Genomic DNA, 10,586 nt, shown 5'->3' with positions numbered 1-10,586 from the left:
AGACTCCAGGATGATATGTTGCCTCCCCGGTGCCAGGGTCCAGGATGTCTCCGAACGGGTAGAGGGCATCCTGAAGGGGGAGGGCAAACAGGCAGAGGTTGTTGTACATATTGGTACTAACGACATAGGTAGGAAGGGGCATGAGGTCCTGCAACAGGAGTTCAGGGAGCTAGGCAGAAAGTTAAAAGACAGGACCTCTAGGGTTGTAATCTCGGGATTACTCCCTGTGCCATGTGCCAGTGAGGCTAGAAATAGGAAGATAGAGCAGCTAAACACGTGGTGAAACAGCTGGTGTATGAGGGAGGGTTTCTGTTATCTGGACCACTGGGAGCTCTTCCGGGGCAGGTGTGACTTGTATAAGGACGGGTTGCATCGAAACTGGAGAGGCATAAATATCCTGGCCGCGAGGTTTGCTAGTGTCACACGGGAGGGTTTAAACTAGTATGGCAGGGGGGTGGGCAGGGGAGCAATAGGTCAGAAGGTGAGAGCATTCAGGGAGAACTAGGGAATAGGGACAGTGTGGCTCTGAGGCAGAGCAGACAGGGAGAAGTTGCTGAACACAGCGGGGCTGGTGGCTTGAAGTGCATATGTTTTAATGCAAGAAGTACTACAGGTAAGGCAGATGAACTTAGAGCTTGGATTAGCACTTGGAACTATGATGTTGTTGCCATTACAGAGACCTGGTTGAGGGAAGGGCAGGATTGGCAGCTAAACGTTCCAGGATTTAGATGTTTCAGGCAGGATAGAGGGGGATGTAAAAGGGGTGGCGGAGTTGCGCTACTGGTTAGGGAGGATATCACAGCTGTACTACAGGAGGACACCTCAGCGGGCAGTGAGGCTATATGGGTAGAGATCAGGAATAAGAAGAGTGCAGTCACAATGTTGGGGGTTTACTACAGGCCTCCCAACAGCCAGCGGGAGATAGAGGAGCAGATAGGTAGACAGATTTTGGGAAAGACTAAAAACAACAGGGTTGTGGTGATGGGAGACTTCAACTTCCCCAATATTGACTGGGACTCACTTAGTGCCAGGGGCTTAGACGGGGCAGGGTTTGTAAGGAGCATCCATGAGGGCTTCTTAAAACAATATGTAGACAGTCCAACTAGGGAAGGGGTGGTACTGGACCTGGCATTGGGGAATGAGCGCGGAAAGGTGGTAGAAGTTTCAGTAGGGGAGCATTTCGGGAACAGTGACCACAATTCAGTACGTTTTAAAGTGCTGGTGGACAAGGATAAGAGTGGTCCTAGGGTGAATGTGTTAAATTGGGGAAGGCTAATTATAACAATATTAGGCGGGAACTGAAGAACCTAGATTGGGGGCGGATGTTTGAGGGCAAATCAATATTTGAAATGTGGGAGGCTTTCAAGTGTCAGTTGAAAGGAATTCAGGACCGGCATGTTCCTGTGAGGAAGAAGGATAAATACGACAATTTTCGGGAACGTTGGAGAACGAGAGATATTGTAGGCCTCGTCAAAAAGAAAAAGGAGGCATTTGTCAGGGCTAAAAGGCTGGGAACAGACAAAGCCTGTGTGGGATATAAGTAAAGTAGGAAGGAACTTAAGCAAGGAGTCAGGAGGGCTAGAAGGGGTCACGAAAAGTCATTGGCAAATAGGGTTAAGGAAAATCCCAAGTCTTTTTACACGTACATAAAAAGCAAGAGGGTAGCCAGCGAAAGGGTTGGCCCACTGAAGGATAGTGAAGGGAATCTCTGTGTGGAGCCAGAGGAAATGGGTGAGGTACTAAATGAATACTTTGCATCAGTATTCACCAAAGAGAAGGAATTGGTAGATGTTGAGTCTGGAGAAGGGTGTGTCGATAGCCTGGGTCACATTGAGATCCAAAAAGATGAGGTGTTGGGCGTCTTAAAAAATATTAAGGTAGATAAGTCCCCAGGGCCTGATGGGATCTACCCCAGAATACTGAAGGAGACTGGAGAGGAAATTGCTGAGGCCTTGACAGAAATCTTTGGATCCTCACTGTCTTCAGGTGATGTCCCGGAGGACTGGAGAATAGCCAATGTTGTTCCTCTGTTTAAGAAGGGTAGCAAGGATAATCCAAGGAACTACAGGCCGGTGAGCCTTACTTCAGTGGTAGGGAAATTACTGGAGAGAATTCTTCGAGACAGGATCTACTCCCATTTGGAAGCAAATGGACGTATTAGTGAGAGGCAGCATGGTTTTGTGAAGGGGAGGGCGTGTCACACTAACTTGATAAGAGTTTTTCGAAGAGGTCACAAAGATGATTGACGCACTACCGATCTCACCTAAAAAGTTTACCACGAACCCGGTGGTGGCGGCAACATTGAATATCTGGGGACAGTGGAGGCGACAGAGAGGGGTGCGGGGAGCCCTGGTGGGGTCCCCAATCAGGAACAACCATAGGTTCGCCCCAGGAAGAATGGATGGAGGATTTCAGAGCTGGTTCCAGTTGGGAATTAGGAGGGTGCGAGATTTATTTATAGATGGGACTTTTGCGAGCTTGGGAGCATTGGAGGAAAAGTATAAGTTGCCCCGGGGAAATTTCTTGAGATATATGCAGGTGAGGGCATTTACTAGACAACAGGTGAGGGAATTTCCGTTGCTCCCGACACAGGGGATACAGGACAGGGTGCTTTCAGGGGTGTGGGTCGGAGAGGGCAAGGTGTCAGAGATTTACCGAGAGATGAGGGAAGAGGGGGAGGAGTCGGTGGGCGAACTAAAAGGAAAGTGGGAAGAAGAACTAGGGGAGGAGATAGAGGAGGGTATGTGGGCTGATGCCCTAAGCAGGGTAAATTCCTCTTCCTCATGCGCCAGGCTTAGCCTGATTCAATTTAAGGTGCTACATAGAGCACACATAACGGGAGCAAGATTGAGCAGGTTCTTTGGAGTGGAGGACAAATGTGGGAGGTGTGGCGGGAGCCCGGCAAACCACGCACATATGTTTTGGGCATGCCCGGCACTGGAAGGGTATTGGAAGGGAGTGACGGGAGTGATTTCGCGGGTGGTGAAGGCCCGGGTCAAACCAGGCTGGGGGTTAGCTCTATTTGGAGTTGCGGAAGAGCCGGGAGTGCAGGAGGCGAAAGAGGCCGACGTTGTGGCCTTTGCGTCCCTAGTAGCCCGGCGCAGGATCCTACTCATGTGGAAGGAGGCGAAACCCCCCGGACTGGAGGCCTGAGTAAATGATATGGCGGGGTTCATTAAACTGGAGCAGATAAAGTTTGCCCTGAGAGGATAGGCTCAAGGGTTCACCAGGCGGTGGCAGCCATTTCTCGACTACCTAGGGGAACGTTAGAGGGAAGACAGATGACCAGCAGCAGCAACCCAGGGGGAGGGGGGGGGGTTAGTTTAGGTCAAAGATAAAGGGGTTTTGTTACTTGTGTATTGTTTGAAATTTCTGTATTGTTATTGTTGCGTTTGCTTTGTAAGAGGGGAAAAATTGTTGTTTGGGAAAAAAATTTCAATAAAACATTTATAAAAAAAAAAAAAAGATGATTGATGCAGGTAGGGCAGTGGATGTTGTCTATATGGACTTCAGTAAGGCCTTTGACAAGGTCCCTCATGGTAGACTAGTACAAAAGGTGAAGTCACACGGGATCAGGGATGAGCTGGCAAGGTGGATACAGAACTGGCTAGGTCATAGAAGGCAGAGAGTAGCAATGGAAGGATGCTTTTCTAATTGGAGGGCTGTGACCAGTGGTGTTCCGCAGGGATCAGTGCTGGGACCTTTGCTGTTTGTAGTATATATAAATGATTTGGAGGAAAATGTAACTGGTCTGATTAGTAAGTTTGCAGACATCACAAAGGTTAGTGGAATTGCGGATAGCGATGAGGACTGTCAGAGGAGACAGCAGGATTTAGATTGTTTGGAGACTTGGGCGGAGAGATGGCAGATGGAGTTTAATCGGGACAAATGTGAGGTAATGCATTTTGGAAGGTCTAATGCAGGTAGGGAATACACAGTGAATGGTAGAACCCTCAAGAGTATTGAAAGTCAGAGAGATCTAGGTGTACAGGTCCACAGGTCACAGAAAGGGGCAACACAGGTGGAGAAGGTAGTCAAGAAGGCATACGGCATGCTTGCCTTCATTGGACGGGGCATTGAGTATGAGAATTGGCAAGTCATGTTGCAGCTGTATAGAACCTTAGTTCGGCCACACTTGGAGTATAGTGTTCAATTCTGGTCGCCACACTACCAGAAGGATGTGGAGGCTTTAGAGAGGGTGCAGAAGAGATTTACCAGAATGTTGCCTGGTATGGAGGGCATTAGCTATGAGGAGCGATTGAATAAACTTGGTTTGTTCTCACTGGAACGAAGGAGGTTGAGGGGAGACCTGATAGAGGTATATAAAACTATGAGGGGCATAGACAGAGTGGATAGTCAGAGTCTTTTCCCCAGGGTAGAGGGGTCAATTGCTAGGGGGCATAGGTTTAAGGTGAGAGGGGCAAGGTTTAGAGTAGATGTACGAGGCAATTCTTTAAAATAGAGGGTAGTGGGTGCCTGGAACTCGCTACCTGGAGGAGGTGGTGGAAGCAGGGACGATAGGGACATTTAAGGGGCATCTTGACAAATACATGAATAGGATGGGAATAGATGGATATGGACCCAGGAAGTGTAGAAGATTGTAGTTTAGTCGGGCAGCATGGTCGGCACGGTCTTGGAGGGCCGAAGGGCCTGTTCCTGTGCTGTACATTTCTTTGTTCTTTTGTTTTTTGTTGTTTAAAAGCTGGCTGTGGTCTAATCTCAACAAAGATTCATGGGATTTGTATTACCCAGTGACACGCTTTCTTTTGTTGGTCAGTCACATTTGCAATTCAATGGTGTATATTTCAGAGTGACGCCTCGAGAGTTATTCAATTCAAAATGAAGTCATATATAAGAAATAAATATACTGAGGTTCAAAGTTGAATAACAAAACAGGTATTGAGTAAAATTGGTGGAAAGTTTCTGTAGGAAGATAAGAATGATGCATTAATGATTGAACAGAGAGCATTGTTCCGTTAGATATTTGCTGAACAAATGCTTAAGTTCAATATAAGTTCTATATCTTACGGTCTTACAAGTTGAGACATCTGTTTTAAAGGAACAGACGTCTTCTTGTAATCAGTGACACGGTCTCCCAGCTGAACCATTGACAGCTGCAGCAAGACTGTGCAGTTGAACATTGCACAGGTCCATTAGGTCCTGTGCTGCCAGCTCTGTAGCAAAGAGGTAGGTTATCACAGTCAACTAATATATGAAAGGTCCCCGGTTTGAAACTGGCAGAAGCATTAAATGCTTCTCATTTAGTCTGAGAAAACTTTCCACACATACATTTGTCCCTGAATATTAACTGCATCTCGTATGTGAGAGGAATAGGAGATTTAGTCTCACATCAGGCACAAAAATTGATTCAGTAAGTCTGAAGTGCTGCATTTTCAGGAAGCAATGAAATGATAAAGATTTTCCTGCTTTGACACAGTTCTGATATCAGCAGTTTGTTCAACCACAACAGAATTTAATGTGTTTAAAGATGCAGATGAACATAATAACTGTCTCAAACATGTCTAATTGTAAGATAAAAGCACCTTACTGCGGATGCTTCAATCGGAAACAAAAACAGAAAATACTGGACAATCTCAGCAGGTCTGACAGCCTCTGTGGAGCGAGATGGCAGCTGATGTTTTGAGTCTGGTTGACTCTTTGTCAAAGCTGGAGAACTGGAAATAGGGTCAGATTTAGACTATTGTGGGTGGACAGTGGATGGGGCGGGGTGGGGGGGGGGGGCGGGGAGGCAGGGGATTTGTGGAGAAGTGGAGCTGGATAGATGGCCAGCGATAGGTGGAGAATGACTAAAATGACTTGGACAGAAAGAAAAAGGGAATGTAAATGGTTAATAAAGGCTAAGAACAGTGCTGAGAGAGGCACGTTTAAGAGATTAGAATATCAACAGCAGAATAAAAGTAAGCAGTGAGTGAAAGGAAGACTAGGAACGGGGAGCAGATTGTCCAAGTGGGGTGGGGTGGGGGTGGGAGGGGGGACATTGGTGGAGGAAAAACAGATTGATGGAAAAAATGAAAACAAGTTGCTAGAAATAAACATGTGGGGAAGGTAGGGGAGAGTAATAAGTGACATGGTCTCTCAGCCTAACCATCAGAAGCTGCAGCAAGACACTGCAGTTGAACATAGCACAGGTCCATTGGCTGCTCCGCTGCCGCCTGTTTCTGTAGTGTAGTGGTTATCATGTTCATCTAACGCCGCAAAAGGTCCTCCATTCAAAACTGGGCAGGAACATTGAATAGTTCTCGCTTAGTTTGAGGGAAGTTTGGATAACATGCGTTTGTTTCTGCATGTCATCTGAATCCCATATATTAAATATATATTTGGTCTCATCTCGGCCTCAAACATCATTCAGAGAAGTCGGAGGTAGTGAATATTGAAGAAGCAAAGATCAGAAAAAGATGATCCCATTTTGACACAGTTTGGATATTCTCAGTTTGTTCAGTCCACAACAGAATTTAATGGATTTATGGATGTAGATGAACATTTTTAATCACCATCTGAAACATATCTAATGGTAATGTGTGCTCATACAATCAGACACGAACGATACTCTAACTGAATTAGAGGAAATAGCAGAGATTTAACTAAAACACCGTTTTGAAAATCGGCTTTGTGGTAGAGAAACAGGAAAAGCCATTCAGACAGATGAGGACATCCAGGCTCAGTGTGGACTTGCTGTCACCCCTCCTTTCATTAACATGAACGGGATTTAGGCTGTGGAATGTTTCATACCCAGAACAAAGAGGGTCAAATATAATAAACTTATCATTCTTTAATCTCCTACCTGTGAAGATATTTGACTGCGTTTAAAAACTGACGTCGCCAATCTCAAATGAACTCGACAGAACTTGTAATACCCAATGACTCGATTTATTTTCTTTGTCAGTCATGATATAGATAAGCTGCAGAGCTGGGCTGAGAGGTGGCAAATGGAGTTTAATGTAGAGAAGTGTGAGGTGATTCACTTTGGAAGGAATAACAGGAATGCGGAATATTTGGCTAATGGTAAAGTTCTTGAAAGTGTGGATGAGCAGAGGGATCTAGGTGTCCATGTACATAGATCCCTGAAAGTTGCCACCCAGGTTGATAGGGTTGTGAAGAAGGCCTATGGAGTGATGGCCTTTATTGGTAGAGGGATTGAGTTCCGGAGTCGGGAGGTCATGTTGCAGCTGTACAGAACTCTGGTACGGCCGCATTTGGAGTATTGCGTACAGTTCTGGTCACCGCATTATAGGAAGGACGTGGAGGCTTTGGAGCGGGTGCAGAGGAGATTTACCAGGATGTTGCCTGGTATGGAGGGAAAATCTTATGAGGAAAGGCTGATGGACTTGAGGTTGTTTTCGTTGGAGAGAAGAAGGTTAAGAGGAGACTTAATAGAGGCATACAAAATGATCAGGGGGTTGGATAGGGTGGACAGTGAGAGCCTACTCCCGCGGATGGAAATGGCTGGCACGAGGGGACATAACTTTAAACTGAGGGGTAATAGATATAGGACAGAGGTCAGAGGTAGGTTCTTTACGCAAAGAGTAGTGAGGCCGTGGAATGCCCTACCTGCTACAGTAGTGAACTCGCCAACATTGAGGGCATTTAAAAGTTTATTGGATAAACATATGGATGATAATGGCAGAGTGTAGGTTAGATGGCTTTTGTTTCAAAAGAACAAAGAAATGTACAGCACAGGAACAGGCCCTTCGGCCCTCCAAGCCCGTGCCGACCATACTGCCCTTTCGGTGCAACATCGTGGGCCGAAGGGCCTGTACTGCGCTGTATTGTTCTATGTTCTATGTTCTATGTTTGCAATTCAAGGTTATATATTTCAGAGAGTCTCAATTTCAGTCGAGTACATAAATATCAAATAATATCAAGTTTTGAGTAATGGAACAAATACTGAGTAAAATTGACGTTTTTCGAAGGAACATAAGAATGATGTTATCACTGAATGAGAGGAAATATTTGCTGGACGGACATTTCTACATTTCATAATTCATTTGAAATCTAATAAAGTAAACTACTTCAGCAAAGTGATCTCTAGAGGGCTTTGTTAAGCTTCACAAATCCCTCTCTAATAGACAGACTCTGTAAACAGGATGTAGATCAAATTAATTAGATTTTGTTATCAACTCAGAAATAATGACAAGATGCATCAGCAGAAAAATATACTTTTGTAAATTCAGTATGAAACAATTGCATGATTACATAATGTTTACATTGTAAACTACACCATCTTCATGTCCAAATCTTCTGATCATTGGACCAGGGGAACGTTGTCAGTAAATCAAACTGATCAAGGATTCTACAGAAACTCCTTTTCCAAAAGCTAATTGGAAGAATAATTGGAATAGAGAAACTTCAACATCACGAAACAGAGAAGGACATTGAGACGAATCGATTTGCTCTTTTTCAATCTATATTTTTATTCGACTTTTATCATTTTTACAGATAACACAACATATTTTCAAAACACCAGTACAATGGGCTCATTGCCAATCAGCTGTTTTTTCAGTGTACTGGTTATCACGTTCCCCTCACATACCAAATGTCCCATATTATTATTCAAAACATTATTGATGTTACACATTTAAATTTGCAGCTAAGTTGTATCATTGTTGTTTGTTGTTCAATAGTTAAACAAATGCATTACCTTACACCCGCAAAGTTCCAAATGATGCTCTGCAAAATCCTCTGTGATGGAGAATGGCAGGAATCGCAGTCAGAGTTCACCCGTGCAGGTTGAGTCCGTAATTAAGAAAGCAAATGCAATGTTGCCATTCATCTCAAGAGTCTTGGAATATAAAAGCAGGGATGTACTTCTGAAGCTTTATAAAGCATTAGTTAGGCCCCATTTAGAATACTGTGAGCAATTTTGGGCCCCACACCTCAGGAAGGACATACTGGCACTGGAGCGGGTCCAGCAGAGATTCACACGGATGATCCCAGGAATGGTAGGCCTAACATACGATGAACGTCTGAGGATCCTGGGATTATATTCATTGGAGTTTAGGAGGTTGAGGGGAGATCTAATAGAAACTTACAAGATAATGAATGGCTTAGATAGGGTGGATGTAGGGAAGTTGTTTCCATTAACAGGGGAGACTAGGACCCGGGGGCACAGCCTTAGAATAAAAGGGAGTCACTTTAGAACAGAGATGAGGAGAAATTTCTTCAGCCAGAGAGTGGTGGGTCTGTGGAATTCATTGCCACAGAGGGCGGTGGAGGCCAGGACGTTGAGTGTCTTTAAGACAGAAGTTGATAAATTCTTGATTTCTCGAGAAATTGAGGGCTATGGAGAGAGAGCGGGTAAATGGAGTTGAAATCAGCCATGATTGAATGGTGGAGTGGACTCGATGGGCCTAATGGCCTTACTTCCACTCCTATGTCTTATGGTCTTAATTCTCATCCTTGTTTTCAAATCCCTCCATGGCCTTGCCTCTCCCTGTGTCTGTATCTCCTCCAGCCCCACAACCCCCTGAGATATCTGCACAGCTCTGATCCTGAACTCCTGTGCACCCCCGATTCTAATTACTCCGCCATGGGTTTAAGTTCCCTCGGCCCCAAAGCACTGAATTCCCTCCCGAAACCTCCCCGTCTCCACCTCACTCACCTCCTTTCAGACTCTTTAAAACTCACCTCTTTGACCAAGTTTTTGGTCACCTGCCCTAATATCTCCTTTTGTGTCTGGGTGTCTCACTTTGTTTTATAATGTTCCTGTGAAGTTGACTGGGATGATTTATGATGTTAAAGGTGTTATATAAATAGAAGTTGTTGTTGTTGACTGTAACCCTGACCTCCTGCTTTACAATATCCCATTGGTTTCACAACAAACTCTCTCTCTGATGTTTTGCCCCCTGCGGGTTTGCAGCCTCTATAAAGACGGCGGCCGTTAACTCAGGCCTGTCACCGGGAGCAGGCCGCAGCTGTCCCCCCGCTCGATGCAAACCCGGGCCCGGAAACTTCTTGTTGGGGTTTGGAGTCTGCACCAGGTTTCAGTGAAACCTCCAAGCCTGGTACATCATCGGCATTGCGCATGCTCCAGTTCACAATGCCGGGTAGTGATTGACTGCTGCTCTGGACCAATTGCAAGAGAGGAGCGGATCTGGAGGACCCAGCAGATCAGCTGGTCCTCCAACCAATGGGAGTGAATGGGGGCGGGGCTGAGCCCGGTCTTACACGTTGACTGGAGCATGCGCAGTGCCGATGACAGTTCAGAATTCAGGCGGTCGGGTGGAAATCTTCAGCCGGTCAGATCCCGTGCGATGAGTTCTCAGGGAAGGATCGGGCCGGCGGGTAGATCGGGAGGCCTCATGAACACTCCGTGTCGACCCCAAGCTCCGAACACCAAGTTCGGATACGGCAGTTCAACCGGCGAAAGTTGCTCGGGCTTTTCCCCGAGACAGGCCCGAGTGGCCGAAGAGAGCCCCGGCTTTGCTCCGCCTCCCATTCACTCTAATTGGTTGGAGGACCAGCGGCTCTTGTTCGGTCACCCAGCTCCGTCCCCTCTTCCTATTGGTCCGAACCTGCCGTCAATCAGTCCCCAGGCATTGTGAGCTGGAGCAAACCCTTCACCATCA

This window comes from Scyliorhinus torazame, chromosome 5 (assembly GCF_047496885.1).
Source record: "Scyliorhinus torazame isolate Kashiwa2021f chromosome 5, sScyTor2.1, whole genome shotgun sequence".
Lineage (NCBI taxonomy): Eukaryota > Metazoa > Chordata > Chondrichthyes > Carcharhiniformes > Scyliorhinidae > Scyliorhinus > Scyliorhinus torazame.
Note: the sequence above shows the minus strand (reverse complement) of the source record.